The sequence below is a fragment of the Macrotis lagotis genome, chromosome X, assembly GCF_037893015.1.
Source record: "Macrotis lagotis isolate mMagLag1 chromosome X, bilby.v1.9.chrom.fasta, whole genome shotgun sequence".
NCBI lineage: Eukaryota > Metazoa > Chordata > Mammalia > Peramelemorphia > Peramelidae > Macrotis > Macrotis lagotis.
In genome coordinates, this window is record NC_133666.1 from 321353793 (window position 1) to 321372160 (window position 18368).

General features: G+C 35.7%; 1 long non-coding RNA gene across 8 annotated transcripts in view; it reads right to left on the minus strand.

Moving 5' to 3' along the window:
- Positions 1 to 18368, minus strand: part of LOC141501163 (uncharacterized) — a 257020-nt gene that overhangs the window by 212992 nt on the left and 25660 nt on the right. For all 8 annotated transcript variants that reach the window (XR_012472159.1, XR_012472160.1, XR_012472162.1 and 5 more), the window contains exons 2-3: positions 3968 to 4014; positions 3141 to 3227 (exon numbers count right to left, since the gene is read on the minus strand). This is a non-coding gene — a long non-coding RNA (uncharacterized LOC141501163). The remainder of the gene's footprint in view (positions 1 to 3140; positions 3228 to 3967; positions 4015 to 18368) is intronic.

The window sequence follows — 18368 nt, forward strand, 5'->3', positions numbered from 1 at the left end:
ACCAAGAAGTCTAATATCAAATAAGAGGCACTGAAAAAATGCTATTGAAGTTTAACAAACAGAGAAATCACTGTGAGCTAGAATTGAAACAAGGAAAAGAAAACTGATCTGGCTCGTAAAGGATGTATAGAATGAGCATTGGTGGTAGGGAATGGTGTGGTCATTCCAGACAGAAGAACCAATATGAATAATTTGGAAGCATTGTGACAGAGACAATGTTAAATCTTCTTTGCATCCCCCTTGAATGGACAGTATCCCGATAGTTGTTCACTTTGTTCCTTAGCCCAGTTTCCAAAGAGAAACACTTCATGAATTTTGAGAAGTCACTTTCATCTATCTAGGCTATGCTTGTATAGACACAATCAGTGACAGACAGATGTTTTGCTCACTGGTACATAAGTATTTGAATGATGTTGTCTTCATGAAATAGCTAGTTTCTCTCTTCTTAGGCTCTTGAAAAATGGCATGCTGTGTTTTGCAGAGGAAAGACTTTAGCTAGGTTACAAAGTGGATAAAACTCTGGACCCAGAGTCAGAAAACCAATGATTTCAGACCTGCCTTAGTCTACTTGCTGGCCATTTGACCCTCATCATCACTTAACCTTTATCTTCATTAGTTTTGTCAACTATAAAATGGTAGTAGTAATAATAGCATTTCCTTCTAGGGGTAGCTAGATGGTATAATGTATAAACAGTGGGTCTGGAGTGGGGAAGTTGTTGTTTGTTGCTGTTTAGTCATTCCAATCATATATTACTCTACCTGACCCCAGGAGATATCTTGGCAAAGACACTAGAGTGGTTTGCCATTTCCTTCTCCAGCTCATTCTACGTATGAGGAAACTGATGCAAGCAGTTTAAATGATTTTCTCAGAGTCACTTTGATTATTTTTGAGTTTTGTAAGGTAATGGGGTTAAGTGACTTGCCCAAGGTCACACAGTTCATAAGTATTATATTTGAACTCAGGTGCTCTCTCCACTATGACATCCAGCTGCCCCCTAGTAGCTATTTCCTTTGACCAGAGTTCAAAATCCAACCTCAGATATTTACTAACTCTATAACACTCAACAAGTCACTTAATCCCTGTTTGTCTCAGTTTCCTCATCTGCAAAATGGGGATGATGATAATAAATGCACCTGAATCCTAGGATTGTTATAAAGTTCAAATGAGATAATTGTTATGTATTTAGTGTAGTACTTTGTACATAGAAAAGACTATATAAATGTTAGTTATTGCTATTATTCCCTATTTCCTTGTGTTGTTATAAGGATAAAATGAGATAAATTTTTTAAAGTACTTTATAAACCTTTAAGTGCTTTATTAATGCTAGCTATCATTATGGATATTATTATTATCAAATGCTTTAGCAGGTCAGGAAAGGGATTATTTGTAATGCTCTTTCCCTGAGGAGTGGGAGACTCATAGAAAAAGTCCTTACATAGTAGGTGGCACTGACCCGTGCTTTGAAGGACAATAGGCATTCTATGGGTAGAAGTGATGATAGAATGCATTCCATACATGGAACATATATGTGTGTGTTGGTATGTATAGATATATAAATAAATCTGTAGGTATATATATATAGGTATATGTAGGTATATATATATATGCATGTACAACTTTTGCAAAAGTGTATAGTCAGAAGATGTAATGTTGCATATTAGGAAGAGCTAGTGTGCAATTTCAATAAAAACATAAATGTATAAGGGGGAATGATTGGAAATATTAGTTTGGAAGAAGTGAAATCATGGTGACCTTTAATACTAGGCTGAAAAATTTATATTTTAAACAAGAGACAAGAGAATCATTATAGATTTTTGAGTAGGGGATGGGTAGCATGATTGATCTATATTTAGGGCTATCAGTTTGGCAGATGTGTTGAGAGTGGATTAAAGAAAAGAAATACTGGAGACAAGCAAAACAATAAAGAAGCTGTTGCAATAGGTCAGATAAGTTTTGATGAAGGCCTGCACTAAGGCTAAACAGCAAAGAAATAGTGGAGAAAAGAGGAAAGATATAAGAAGTTTTATGATAAGAGAGCCAACAGTAGTACCTAGTGGCTAATTAAACTAGTGATTGAAGGAAAGAGAAGAATCAAGAATGATAACCAAGTTGGAAATTGAACTACCTGGAAGAATAGTAGTAACATCAATAGAAATGGGAAAGTTTGGGGTAGATGTGGGTTTGGGAAAAAATATATTATCTGAGACAATATCTTAATATTGTTAAAGTTAATATAATGAAAATTTTGGTTAATCTCCATCTCCATCGGTTGGTGGCCTTCTGATTTTCATTTTACAGCTAATGTGTTGGTCAGTTTGGCTGAACTGCCCTTTATAAACTACTTTATTTATTCATTTATTTAATTTCAATATAAAGGATAATTTTACAGGGGTAAGGGATAAAAGGATAGATTTAAAAATGAATGATGTTGTGAAAATAAAATATATAAGTAAAAAAAATCCTTGATGAAAATACATGTGCTCTTAAGAAGGGTATGAAGTTGGAGGACAGGCACAGAAAGGAGATCCCAATGTTAACAAAATATGACAAAATAACTACCCTTCCTGTAACATGTTATGGGCATGGTTCCAGCTTAATCTTTTGTACCATATATTTCCAAATCAATTTTAAAAATTATTTTACACAAAAATGATAATTATATAAGGCATTTTAAGTGTATTTACAGAAACTATCTATTTGATCCACTTTGCTGAAACACAACTGTTTCCTAAAAGTTCAGGAAACGTGTGCTTTACAACTCAACTCAACATGTAAATCATGCACAGCCATTAAAATCAATTAAAGTTTTACTCTGGAAACTTTGAACTCACAAATTAGAGAGTTTGGGTTTCTTTTTTCCAGATTATAACAAATTACTTTTTTTTTTAAAGCCCCCTTTCAGTCCACTCCATTCCCTACCAACATCTTTCAGCAAGGGACCAAGACAGAAAATCAAACCTGCATCTTCTCTGAGCCTAGTGGGCCATAGGGGTCTTAGGACTTATTAGCTATTCCATCAGTCCCATCCATCATCCTCTGTGCACCATGGAGTGCACACCCGCCAAGAGAACTTTAAAATAAGAAATAAAACTCAATGAACTCACATTCAATTAATATTAGTCATATTATTAATACTTGCCAGTGCAGGGCTTATCAGGAGATAATTGACCTTGTCAGTATTCGGAGCCTTCCACATTGCTGTGTAGGATTTCTCACTCCCATCATGCTTAATTAGAATGGAAGAAAAAGGAAAAGAAATGGTTTTTTTTGTCTTTTTCTTGCTTAACCATGGAATGCCAGAAAAAAATTGAATGAAGAAAAAAAGAGAAAGAAAAAAAGAAAAAAGAGGTTATTCTGGATGTATAATCTTCTCAATTAATAAAGTGAAACAAATGCTATTGCTCCCCAGGGCATGACAAATGCACCTGTCCTAAAGCCAGACGACTGAAGGGCTTTACGTGCCCAGACAATTCTTCCTCTTCTTCTTCTTCTTCTTCTCTCTCTCTCTCTCACTCTCTCTCCCTTCCTCCTCCTCTCCTTGTCCCTCCCACCTTCTCTCTCTCCCTCTCTTCCTGTCTCTCTCTCTTTTACTCTATCTTATTTTTTTCTCTATTTTGCTCTTTCTCTCTTGCTCTCTCACTGTCTCTCTCTTTCTGTCTCTTTGTCCCCTCCCATCCTTTCCTTCTCCCTGCCCCCCCGTTGTTATTTAATAAAAATATGATTTTAATTGAGTTGTGAATGATTGCAACATAGGGGAAGAAGGAAGAAAGAAGAGAAAAGGAGGGGGGAAATTGTCAATTTACCTTTCTCAAAAGGCTCAAGTTTCTCTAAAATGACCAATTTGAAATCAGGCAGGGAGTCCTTTTCCCATTTTTTTTGAGGAAATCATCCTTCCATCCCCCTTTTCTTTCCTTAAAAACAACACCACCAACACCACCAACAACAACAACAACAAGCAACACTGACCTTGAAATTGTCTTTTGGATCAATCACTCATTCTCAGCTATTAGACCCTAAGAAAGAAAAAAAAAGTGAGTGAATATATGTGTGAATGGGTGCATGTATTGTTGTGGGGGGGGTGTTGGGAGTGGTGGGGGCTGTAGGTGTGATCACAGCATAGGTATTGATGGCAAAGATCATAGGACTTAAGCTGATCAAAAACTCAAATTAACAAATTCAATCAAAATCCATGTGGTGCATGTATAGGAAGAGGACAGAAGGGAAAAAGTATTTATCAGTATCCTACTATGTGCTAAGCACTGTGCTGAATTATTTACAAATGTTTTGATAATGACATATAAGACAGAATTCCTCCCAAAGTGAGGTTAAAATCTTTTGAATATTCAGGAGAGAGCTGCATTTGAAGATATAATATATTGTAAAAATGTAGTCAATGGGTGAAAGGGAAATATACTGGGAGAAAGAGAAAGGAGAGGCAGAATAGGCTAAGATATTTAATATAAAAGATATTTCATGTAGATTTTGCAATGGTATGGAAGGGGGAAGGCAAGGGGGAATGAGGGAACCTTCATTCTCATCAGAAATGACTCTGAGGGGGTGGCTAGGTGGTGCAGTGGATAAAGCGCCGGCCCTGAAGTCAGGAGTACCTGGGTTCAAATCTGGTCTCAGACACTTAATAATTACCTAGCTGTGTGGCCTTGGGCAAGCCACTTCACCCCATTTGCCTTGCAAAAACCTAAAAAAATGACTCTGAGAGGAAACAGAATACACACTCAATAGGATATAGACATCTAGAAGAAAAAGGAGAGAAGGGGATGGGGGAGGGGAAGGGAGATGTGGGTGATAGAGGAGGGGGTAGGTCAGAAGAGAGGATAGTCAGATATAACACATTTTCTTTTTTACTTTTTTGCAAGGTGGTGGGTTTGGATGGTTTGTCCAGGTCACAGGATCAGGTGGTTGATGGGTCTCTGTGGGCTTGGGGCCTCCTGGCCCCAGGGCTGGTGCTCTGTCTACTGTGCCACCTAGCTGCCCCACAGAATATTTTTGAAGAGGGACAGAGTGAAAGGAGAGAGAAAATATAATAGATGGTAGTGGGGAGGAAGGGATGGAGGGAATTACAATCAGCAACAGCAACTGTGGAAAAATATGGAAGTAATTTCTCTGATGGACTTATGATAAAGAATGTGATCCACATGAGACAGAGCTGATGGTATCAGAACACAGACTGAAGTACATTTTTTTCCCTCTTTCTTTTACTTTATTTCTCATGCGGTTTTATATTTTTGGTGGGGGGGGAGAGGGGTATTATGTTTACTCTTAAACAAGAATATTTTCAATAATGTGTAAATAAATTAAAGAAAAAACCTTTTGAATGTTAAAGCATGAATATGTTATTAATTAGGGAGCCAGTCAATTAGAGAACCAGGTAATAAATGCAAGGCCACTAATTGTGCAACATAGATTATTGGTGTAAAAGTAATAAGAGAAGGAAGAAAACTATATGGCATCCAGGTATCAGGGAAACCATCACATGGTAGTTGTGATGATTTTGCAATTGAATTATGAGTTAAATGCAAATAAGAGTAGATGATTAGGAAAGGAGCTTCAAATGGGAGTATGTGTGTAAGGTAGAAAAGATAGGAGTGAACCTAAACTATAGGAAAAGTCAGTAATAAAGCTAATCTGATATGGGCAAGTAAATTATTTTAGGTGGTGAGAAGATAAGTGAGATGATTAGGATAGTGTGATTATTATAGAGGAACTTGAATACCAAAATACATTTTTGTCCAAGATTCTAAGGTATTAAATATTGCCAGGTGCTGTCAGGTTAACTCACTTCATTCAATTCAATTCAATTCAGTTAAGTTCAACAAATTCAGTGTCTACCAACTAACAAAACTGAAGTATGTGATTGATTTCATGTGATGTAACTATGTTATAGAATTGTTCTCTCAATATAAAGACTGGGTTTATGCACAATTAGACTGTATACATTACAAGTACTTCAACTTTTTATTCTAGAACGATGAAAGAAATCATCTGAGGCAACTCTAAATAGATTCTGTGGCCAGATCATCAGAGAAAAGTATGTTCATAGCCTGGTTCACCATGACTAAACACAGAAGAAACAATGTTTTTTTTCCTTCCTTCCTTCCTTCCTTCCTTCCTTCCTTCCTTCCTTCCTTCCTTCCTTCCTTCCTTCCTTCCTTCCCTCCTTTTTCCTTTCCTTCCTTCCTTTCAGCTGAGCTGTTGAGGATGGATAATAGCAAGATGATTTCAATTATCCATACTAATGGGCAAAGCAGAGACATGAAAATATCAAAAGGTAGAAAATGTGTTTCAATAAATACTTGGTTTTGGAAAATTTTTGTATTTGTAGCTGAATACTATATTGAATTTTGTTTTAGCTGCAATTCAAACAAACTTGCTTTCCCTGATCCCACATCATGGGCACAAAGAACTGGAGCTGAAAAGGATGGCACAGATCAATTGTATCATTTTACAGGAAGAAATGAAGGCTGGGAGAAGTCAAGTGGCTTACTCAGATACAAATAAGATAGTAGAGTGAGGATTCAATGATAGATTTTCTGACTCTCTAACTTAATTTTCTACCTACATACTACACTGCTCCTCTTTAGCTGATTGTGGAAGCATTTATAAGTGGACTGGTAATTGGAGAAAGCCAAGCCAGAATGAACTTAATATAATCAAATGTCTATTTTCAGTTAATAAAATCTGATATATATATATATATATATATATATATAATATATTGTGCATATATATATATATATTTACACATACACACACACATATATGTATATACAACTTAGCTACCTATTTAATGAATAGATATTTTAAAGAAATAAATTACATGTCTATCCAAGGATTCAAATCTCCCCTAAATCAGAGGATGTGGTGGGAATTAAGTTATATACATACACACACACACACACACACACACACAGACACACACACACACACACACACACACACACACACATATATATGTATATATATATATATATATATATATATATATAATTTAATGCCTTTTCTTTCTGCCCATTTTCAACTCACAATTTAATCTATCTGGATATCATTTTCTTTAAGTGTAACTTGAAAGAGTTAGATTAGATGTTATCCATGTCAAAATCACAAGCTCTAATAGGCTATCCTCAAGTACTTTGCACCTATGGAGGGACATGTGAACTAAATAACAACATAAACTAGCTTATACCAAAGAACTGCAATAAATATAATCATCTTATAAAATGCACGGCACAGCTTACAATAGGGGCAATTATGAAGGGGAGATACTGGGATGCGATGGAATTATCAGAAAAGGATACCTTAAAGAGAAGGATTATAGCCTGGAGCAAATCCTTAACAAGTTTTCTTTTTTTTCCCTTCAGTCCCAGGCACCTCAGAAAGCCAAGGTCAAAACAGAAACCTTGGGAGTAGATGAGTTTACTAAAAGAAACAGGGTGTAACAACAGAAAGACAAAAGGAAATTATCCTTAATCACCTACTGTTCTAGACACTATGCCTCAAACTTTTCAAATATTTGCTTTTCATCTTGTTTGACCCTCACAAAAACCTAGGGAGATAGAGGTATTATTGTTACTCCCATTTTATAGATGAAGAAACTAAAGCTGTGTGATTTGCAGTGTCATACAAATAGTAAGTGTCTCCAATTCTTCCTGGATTATATCCATTGTGTCACTTAGTTACCCAGATAGAAGAGAGCCTTGGAAAACAATCACACAAAGGGGAGGTAGAAGGAAGATTTACTAACAGAAGTGAACAAAAAGGAGGTCTCAGACAAGTGTGATGTTGAACAGGAGACAACATTAATAAAGCTAAGAAAGGAGCTATTTTTATGAAAGAGGATAGTCTACCATGTCAAATACTGCAGAATGGTCCAGGAGAATGAGGAATAGGAAAAGAATCTGGATTAAGCAATTAACTAGAAGATTCTGCAGAAAGTTATTTTCATTAGATATTGATGGTATGGGATAAATGTCTAAGGAGTGAAGAGAAAGTGCATTGAGAAGAAGTTAGAGGAATAGCAGTAAAGGAGAAGATAGGATGTCTCTCTAGAACAAGGGAATAGCAGGGTAAAGGAAAACCTATACCTATTTATAAGAGAAGGGACCAGAAGAGAGACTGAAAATGAAAACCAGAGAGGGAGAAAGAGGGATTGAAAATGAACAGTGGAATGAGGCAGCTAGGTGGTGCAGTGGATAGAGCACCGACCCTGGAGTCAGGAGTACCTGAGTTCAAATCCGGTCTCAGACACTTAATAATAATTATCTAGCTGTGTGGCCTTGGGCAAGCCACTTAACCCCGTTTGCCTTGCAAAAAAAAAAAATGAGGAGTGGTGAAAAAAAGGAAAAGAATGTGCTCTATGGAGTAAGGTCCTACCAGGAGAAGATGAGTTCAAGGATGTAAGTAGAAGGGGGTTAACCCTAGTGAAGTTTAAAGTACAACTCATTTTCTGAAATATTACAGAATGAGGCGAGGATGGATGAAGACACAGAAGTATTCATGTCTGGATGGGGGAAGATGAATTAGTTTATCATGTATGGTTTTAATTTCAGTAAATTATGAAGTGAAGTTGTCCCGTGAGAGTGGTGTGGGGCTGGAGTTGGGATAAGACAGTTTAGAATAGGCATATACTGGGCGCTATGAGAGGGAGTCAATCAAGGATGAATATAAGCATTGCTGTTCAGCAATTGAGGTCACATTTTCTGAATTGGAATTAAACTTAATAAGTCTGATTTAGTGATTCTTTTATTTAAAAAGCTTAAACAGAAACAAAGATGATAGGGGTAACCTCCCAAGATTGACATGAGGATCAAATGAAAGAAAATACAAAATATTCTTTGAACATACTAAAATATTATTTGAATATGAGTTTTTACTGTGCTGCCATCACTACTGTTACTATTAATACTTTCCTAGTCTTAGAGATTATTAATGGAGGAACTGAACTGGAAGAGACTGTCTTATCCAAATCCACTGTTTTAGATATGTGGGCAAACTGAGCCTCAGAGACACTTAGTGGCTTTGCCCAAAGTGACACACACAGTAACGTATAGTCGTGTGATTTGAATCCAGGTCTTCTGATCTTACCAATACATCATATGACTTCTGCTGAGTGAGTAGAGATTTAAAGGTAGAGGGCTGTCATTGTTAAAATGGTTGAGAAGGGGTCAAGATTGCAAAGGGAGAACAATATACACATCAACAACATTATGAGATGAATAATATTGATAGAAGCAGCTCCTCTCAACAGTCCAGAGAGCTAAAACAACTGTATTATACTGGTTCCAATCAGAGGAAGAAAACAAAACAAAACAAAACACACAGAAAACACTCCTACTGAATCTGATGAACACTTTATAAAAATGATCTCTTATGTATTGCTTTTTTTTTTTTAGGTTTTTGCAAGGCAAACAGGATTAAGTGGCTTGCCCAAGGCCACACACAGCTAGGTAATTATTAAGTGTCTGAGACCGGATTTGAACCCAGGTACTCCTGACTCCAGGGCCGATGCTTTATCCACTATGCCACCTAGCTGCCCCTTATGTATCTCTTTCCTCTTAATCCTAATTTCTCATGCCAAAATTTACTAATTTGCAAATATGTTTCAGAAAATATGTATATAAAATGCTAACCTGACTTACCTACTGAGGGGAGGGGGGTGGGAAGGAAGGATGGAGGGAAATTTTGTGACTTGGAAATAAACATGTACAAATGGATAAAAATTAAAAAAATAACTAAATGAAATTTTTTAAAAAGATAGCAAAAGGAGAGAAGAGAACTCAGAAAAATGATGATGCTCTTAGAAAGAATGACATCTAAAAGCAAGAGTGTTATATGGCACTTAGCATTGCAATTTATTTGTAAGGATCAAGGATTCCAAGGCATTAATCTTAAAAATCAACAGAAAATTCTTAAGGAACTTTAAATAATACCTCAAGAAAGATAAATATGTAAACCAAATCTATGAAAATAGCAAATGGATTTCTTCCATATATATATATATGTTTCCCCCATTCCTGCCCCTCCACTCTTATTCTCTAGTAGTACAGAAAACCAAATATTCTGGAATACACAGGTTGTCACCTAATCTTCAAAAAATAAAATAGCTTCCATCATGCTGCAATGGAGCAAAATTGTTTGAGTTTTCTTTACATTTCCTCAGCTTTATCTCAGATACTACACCTTAAAAGACAAATATAATAAGGTTATAATTATCTATTGAGTGTTGAGAGTTAGATATCTATAAATAGGGAAAGGCAACAAAGCAGGTAACTGATCTGTACAGTGATGTATAATCTCACTGAATGCTTGAATTGGATTGCTTTACTGTCACAGTGCATTCTTTTCAAAGTCTATCATAGAAGCTAAATAGGGGTAAATACAAGCAGATTGTAGTAATTTAATAATCTTAGGACTTCTTTCTGCATCTTTCCTCCTGGAGGTATGGAAAGAGAAGTCCTCCATCCTCATGAAGCCATCAAAATGAAGTTAGAAGGGAATTTTAAGTCCAGCTAGTATCACTTTCTTACCCTTCAGATTAGGAAACTAGTGTTCAGAGAGTGATTGTTCTACATCATCTACCTAGTAGCCGAGTAAAATGACCTTTTCTTAAGCCTCAGTATTTTCATTGGATGTCTCCCATGCCTGGAATTTTCCCCTTCTCATCTCTGTCTCCTGGCTTCCCAAGTTTCCTTCAGGTTTCAGCTAAAATCCCATCTTTGGGAAGAAGATTCACCCTGTGAGCTTGTGCCTTCCCTCCAAGATCACCTCCATTTCATCTTATCCATACCCTGTCAGCACTTCACCTTCTCCTTTAGACTCTGAGTTCCTAGAGAGTAAGCAATATTTTGTTTTCCCCCTTTCTTTGGTAGTACTTAGCACTTTAGTAGCACTTAGAAAATTATCTGGCACACAATAGCTTAAAAAGTCCTTGTTTACTGAACTTCTCTGTGGTATTTGATATGGCTGATCACTCCTGTATACTTTCTCTTTTGGGGAGTTTTCATGATACTGTTCTCTCTTGATTTTCCTCCGATCTTTCTAAGCGCTCCTTTTCCGTCTTCTTTATTGTATCAGAATATTTTCTAAATCTCTTAAAGGTGGAAATCTCAAAAAAATATATATGTATATTTATATATGTGCATAAAATGCATATATATCCATACATATATATATAATGATTTATGCATACATAGATACATATGGTCTCGTTCCTGAACTATAGTCCCATATCACCAGGTGAACTTTGCACAGCATCTTAAACTTAGCATATCCAAAATTTAGTTCATTATCTCCAGCTCCCAACCCACCTCTCTTTCTAACATATTTCTATTGATAGCAATTAGCATCTTTCCAGTCACCAAATTTACAACCTTAGATTCACTTTTTTTTTCAGATTTTTCAAGGCAATGGGGTTAAGTGGCTTGCCCAAGGCCACATGGCTAGGTAATTATTAAGTGTCTGAGGTCAGATTTGAACCCAGGTACTCCTGACTCCGAGGCTGGTGCTCTATTCACTGTGCCACCTAGCCATCCCCTTAGATTCATTCTTAACTCTCCATTTTCCTCTTTTTCCTAAAGTAAAGTCTAGTTGATTCTATCTCCACAATAAATGTCATCTTACTTCCATTCCTATGGCAAACAACCTAATTCATGTCTTCATCATCCCTGGTTTAGACAACTGTAATAGCCTCCAAATTGGTTTCATTGTCTCCATTATCCATTTCATCCTTCACATAGCTTCCAAATTGAGATTCTGAAATGATATTCCTGAGGTAGGTTGTATCCTCTTTGTTCAAGAAGCTTTAAATACATAATCTGTTGTAGCCAAACTGTCCTACTTGCTGTTCACTGGAGAAGGTATTTTGTCTCCTACCTCCATTACTTTATAGACTATCCTCCAAGCCTAGAATGCATTCACACCTGAATTCTTTATCTTTTAGAATCCTGAGAATCCTTCAAGGCCTAACTCAAATGCTACAAAGCATTTCTTTTTTAAACATCACCACTTACCTACCCCAATGTTCCCTATTGCTCATGACTTCTCTAAAAAAGTTACTTTGCATTTTCTTTTATATGTTTTATATTGACTTTTCTATGAAAATATAGTTTTCCTTCAGCAGAATATAAATTTCTTGTGAGCCAGAAAATGTTCTATATTTGTTCATTTGTCCTCAATGCTTAACAAGGTGCCTGACACATAAGAGGAACTTAATAAATTATTTTCAAGCAAGTAAAGTAACAAAGCCAGAACCCAAACCCAAATAGCCCAACTCCTAGTTCTTCTGAACTATTAATGTTTCAATTTGTCCATTTTATGATTCATCTCCAATTCTTCCGTATGTTGCTTTCTTTTGCACTCTGACCAGCTACATCTTTAACTGTGTGTCACTAATTTGCACTTACATCTTGCCTTTCATTACCTGCTTCTAGTGAAATTTGACTGAAAATTCCATGATGACAATTTATAATTTACTTTTTCTTTCTCTCTCAGATGGTGCTGAGCTTATGGTAGGCATTCAAGAAAGACTTTCTAACTTGAAAAAAACACCCCAAATCCATTTCCAGAGTGCCCCTGGGATAATCAAACTATGGTGAATCTTGTAGGTGGCATCTCATCCTTACAAAGGACCTCCCCCACTGATGCATAGTGGAGTTGTGAACTGATCCAACTTTTACTGAGAGCAATTTGGAACAATATTCAAAGGATAATAAAACTGAATAATCTGTGATGCAGCAATACCATTACTAGGTCTGTATCCCAAAGAAATCATAAGAGAGGGTGAAAAAAGCCCACATGTACAAAATTATGTAGCAGTTCCTTTAGTGACAAAATATTAGAGATTCTTAACAGTTGGGGAATGGCTGAACTAATTGTGGTATGTGAAAGTGATGGAGTATTACTGTTCTGCAAGAAAACATGAACAGGTAAACTTCAGAAGATCCTGGAAGGACTTGTACGAATTGATGCTGAGAGAAGTAAGCAGAACCAGAAGAACATTGTACATATTAACAGCAACATTGTTTGATGATCAACTGTGATGGACTTGCTCTTCTCAGCAGTACAGTAATCAAAGACAGTTCTAAAGGACTTGTCATAGAAAATATCATCCATATCCAGAGAAGGAATTATGGAGTCTGCAGATCAAAGCAAATTATTTTTCATTTAAAACTATTGTTTGGGGCAGCTAGGTGGCACAGTGGATAGAGCACCGGCCCTGGAGTCAGAAGTACCTGAGCTCAAATCTGACCTCTAACACTTAATAATTACATAGCTGTGTGGCCTTGGGCAAGCCACTTAACCCCATTTGCCTTGCAAAAAAAAAAAACTAAAAAAAAAACTTCGTTTTTCTTTCTCCTTTTTTTCTGATTTTCTTTCACAACATGATTAATATGGAAATGTGTTTAACATAGCTATATATGTATAACATATATTGCTGTCAAACAGTGTGGGGAAGGAAGGGAGAGAACAAGAAAAATGTGGAACTCAAAACCTTACCAAAAAAATGAATGTTGAAAATTCTCTCTCCATGTAGTTGGAAAATAAATATTTTTAAAAACAGCTCCCCACATTTTTCTACAAACCTAAGATGATGAAATAAGCTGCTGTTACTCTGTTAAAAGAGTTGTTTCTTTTTTTTAATTTTAGAAAGGTTTTATTTATTTTGAATTTTAGTTTTCTCCCATTCTTGCTTCCCTCCCCCCACCCCCCACAGAAGGCAGTTTGTTAGTCTTTACATTGTTCCCATAGTATGCATTAATCTAAGTTGAATGTGATGAGAAAGAAATCATATCCTTAAGGAAGAAACAGATAGTATGAGATATAGAAGAATTCCATAATAAGATTACATTTTTTAATTAAAGGTAATAGTCTTTGGTCTTTGTTCAAACTTGCCTAAAGATATGATATTGTCAAAAAATATTGTGCAAGTCTTTTGAGAACCAAAGTTTCTCATTGTCATCTTCCCAGCTGTTGCTGAGCTCCATCACCTTGGATGCTGAATAGCTCTCTTCTGTTTAACATAAATAAGATGAGACTATTCATCTTTTCTTTTTGAAGGACTCCTTGATTTCTCTCTTCCTATTCAAAACTCAGCTTTCATTCCTATCTCTGCTGTTCCCTATATGGCTGTCAACTCCAACTCAGTATGTCACTAAAGGTCAATCCTCTATCAGCCACCTCCATCATTAGGTTGGTAGTCAACCTTACTGTGTTTAGCATGAAATACTCCACTCCAGCTAAGCCAGTACCTTTGGCACCTCCTGCACATAATTCCTTGTTCTTGTATCTTTCCTTCCTTCTACAGTGCCTGTGAGAGGTAGTATTCATTCCTTTGAGTTAAGACAATGAAAGACACTAAGCTAATCAACAACCTTTTATTAAAATATTCAAATGGATCACTGATTTCATCAATTTGGGAGTTCCTTCAAACAATGCAGATTATACCCTATCTGTGCCTATCCTTCTTGTATTGCTCTTACCCACATTCTCCCAAAAGTTTGTCACAGTAGGCCACCCAAAACATTGGAGGCCTTCCTGTCTCTGATATTGCAAGGGTAGCAGTAGAGTTACTCTACTATCTCTCCATCATTGTTTGCTTTTATCCTGCCATCAGGTCCCCTTTTCTTTCTATCAACAATTCCTTGATGGTATCCTTTATTATTCTTTGACATTCCTTATGAGTTATATATATGCCAGTCTGCTCCAATCCTGTGTCTTTCCATTTCCCTCGGTGTGATACTAATCATTAGTTATTCAGTCTCTGATGTTTCACATAACAACACTAGTAAAATATCAGTATTGAAAACATCAGCCTTTGTTTTGATTGGAAAACTTGAAGTCAGTAAAAGAGCATTGCAATTTCCTAAAAGCAATCCTTGCTGAATTCTGGGCCTCGCTCATCTGATTAATCTGTGTGACTATATGTATGTATATGTACATATACTATATATATGTTTATATTTATACATAGCACATGCATACATACATATGCATATATACATATATACAAACACATACAATTATATTCTATTGAACAAATCTTGTTAGGATAGTCATCTAATTTCATGTTGAAGTGAAGACAATAGACATTCTTCATCTACTTAGACTTTTTTTCTGTGTGACAGGATACAGCATATTTCTTTGAGTGATTATATATCTTCTTCCAGGAGGCTTTGCAATGTCTTGGGACTTGCTACAATGAACACGCTATCATCTGCAAATAAGAGTATTGTAGGACCTCACTATCCACAGGAAATCACTCTTTAACCTGAAATCTTCACCAGGCTTCCTCCATCATATTGGTAAATATCTTTGGCAAGTATACAACCCTCTGTTTTATGTCTCACCTGGGGTTTATTATCAAAATGTCATTGACCAAGGTTATTTCTGTTATTATATTTTGAAGGAATCTTGAATGATTTTGATTTATGTAGGGGAGACCCCTTCCTGGAAAAGAGCCAGTTAGGCAGGATCTTTTACAGAAATATAGAACATAATATTTGTTCTACTGAATTAAATGCTTTTCATAATCAATAAACAATAAAGTGTATTTCATATACTATATATCATAAATATACATATATATGGGTAGACATAAAAGTAGTTATTGATATTCTTTTGGTAACAATTTTTATGCATATGCACATGTGTATATGTTTCATATTAATCAGGTCCAAGATTTAATATGTAACTTTGACATTTTCCCCTTCTTCAAATACCTTGTATTTCTTAGAAAAAAATTCTTCTTGGATTAGTCTAGTAGCAGAAGAGAGGTAAGGTTGAGAAAAACTGCATAATACAGTCACCAAAAGATTGGGTAGGACAACATGAAGCGGTCTTCAGAAAGAGGGTTTGGGCAACTAGGGAGCATCATGAGTAGAGCCTTGGGTCATAGGGGGGATAAGGATACCAAAAATGAGAGGACAATAATGAAAGAAAAAATATAACTACTAGAAGAAAACTTCACTTATGGAAATCACAATTGTGTCTGGAATTGATCATGACTGAAAACAATTTTAAGATAAGTTTTGTTGTTAATCTAAAAAAGAGATGCCATAATACCTAGGGTTTACATTTTATCATTTTTCCTGATTTCTTAGAATGATAATGTTAACCAAACAGAAGAAAACTTAGGCTTTTTGGTCCAAGAGGACAGAATGGACCAGAAGCAATAGAATTGCTAGATGCAGCAAAGAGGTAAATTCTTGCTTGGAATCAATGAGAAATTCTTTCCACAATTAGATCTATCCAAATGTGAAATGGACTTCCTTAAGAGGCAGTAATTTTTCAATCATGGAGATCATTCCATTGAGCAGAACCTGGATGACTACTTGTCTGGAATGTGGAGATTCTTTTAGGTTTTAAGTTGTTAGAGTAAGTCACTGCTGAGGTCCCTTCCAACTTTTAAATTCTGTATTTCTGTGATCCAGGCACATATTTCTTTACTCTAGGCACAGGCAATTTCATTACGTTCTCAAAAATATAGTAGCAGAAGCATTTGGCTATGACAAGGAATGGAGGAAGGAAACAGACAAGAACCTATAAGAGAATATGGAATTTTTTTAAAATGTAATTTTAAGGATGTAACTCAAATTGAAAAGTTCCTGCGCAGCTGTCCTTTGATGTGTAAATATATTTAATGCAACAGAAATCAATATGTGTGTTTTCTTTGTTTCTTTTAAATTGAGTCTAGTTCTGATAAAAGGATCTGCATTGACAGCCCCTGGATATGAGTTTTTTCTATTCATCTGTAGTAGGCAGAACATGGGTTTCTGCAGGACACATGTTCCTTTAAGCAACCCTAGTGGGTAAATCTTCCCCAAAGAGCAGCTTAAGCTATGGTGTTGTCTGTAGAAAGGGTTCAGTCTGGTGAAATTTTGTCTGTGTTTCAAGGGAACTTTTAAAATGCAGTAATAATTTCACTTGGAACATGAGTTCTACTTGGAACATGAGTTCTAGAATTCAAATTCTGCTAAGTGCCAGATTGAATGTGCCAATGTATTTGATTTTATTGTTCCTATTTATTTCTGTTCCAGGTTCTATTTCCATTGCCTACTAAGATATCTCATACTGTTGTAGAGGTATTTTCAGTTTCAAAACCAAACAAACAAAAAAAACAACAGAAAACAGTAGTTCTAATATGAGTAGCTTCAACTCACTTTACTAATTTCATCTTCCACCATTCCCTAGGACATAGCTTCCATTTTAACTATGTCAGTTGCCTTATATTAATGAACCTTCACACTCCATACTTCAGTTTGTCTTTGCGCTTTTTTTTCCTGGAGGCTCTCTTTTTCCTCTTTGCCTATCCAAATCCCTTTCATATTTTAAGTCTGACCTTTTCAAACAGATTTCTTCTCTTGCTCTCAAATCACAATGATCCTTCTCCTCTCTCCAATTTCTTCCTATAGCACTGTTTCTTTCCTTCATTTGTCACTTTTACTGCCTTGAATGTTACCTTTTATCAGTTTATCTATTATTTCCCTGATGAGAGTCTAAGTTTTTTGAAAGGGACAATTATGTTTTAAACATTTTTGTATGCTCCATCTGTGGTGAAAAACTCAAATAGAAAGAGAAGCCTCTTAACTGTACATAAAGATCCCCGTGGGACACATAATGACTTAGCTTTAAAATGTAATGTTATCTGTGCTTCATTGTATTTTTATTTATTTTGTTAAATATTTTCAAATTACATTTAAATCTAGAGATTAAAGAGGAGAGTTGAAGAGGCATGGGTCACACATATGACACCTCTGCTCCACTGGATCTTTCTTATTGAGACAATATAAGTAATTATCAAAGGAGAACAAGTGGCCAGCTTTCATGAGCTCGGCATATAGCAAGTTCAAAAGTATTTTTGATTGATGTACAAAAAAGACAAATATAAATATATAAAATATACAAGTGATTCTAATATGATTAAAGCAAAAGTGATTAAAGCAAAAGTTCCATCAAAAAGATTGTCTCCAAGTTTCACTGTATTGAAATGCAGTGAAATCCTAGCCCATTTGCATTACATTCTCATAGATTTTGACCAAGTAAAAATAGTAATAATATCAATATTATTGATTGATTGCTCACTGTGTATAAACAGTACTAGACCATGGGAGGCATATAAAAAAATCTAAGGTAACCCTTGTCTGTGAGAGCTTATATTTTGGGGAAATGACCTATGTTTAAGAAATGTTTACTATAGAGAGCAACTTCATGGAATAATGTTGGAGAAGAGAGTAGTTATATCAATCCAGTCCCATTTCCTCTACACCTTTACCTTTCTAGAATAGAGGACTATTGTCTCTTTATCCTGTACTTGCATACTGAAATCCCTTGATCATTTTCACTACTTTCATCTTCT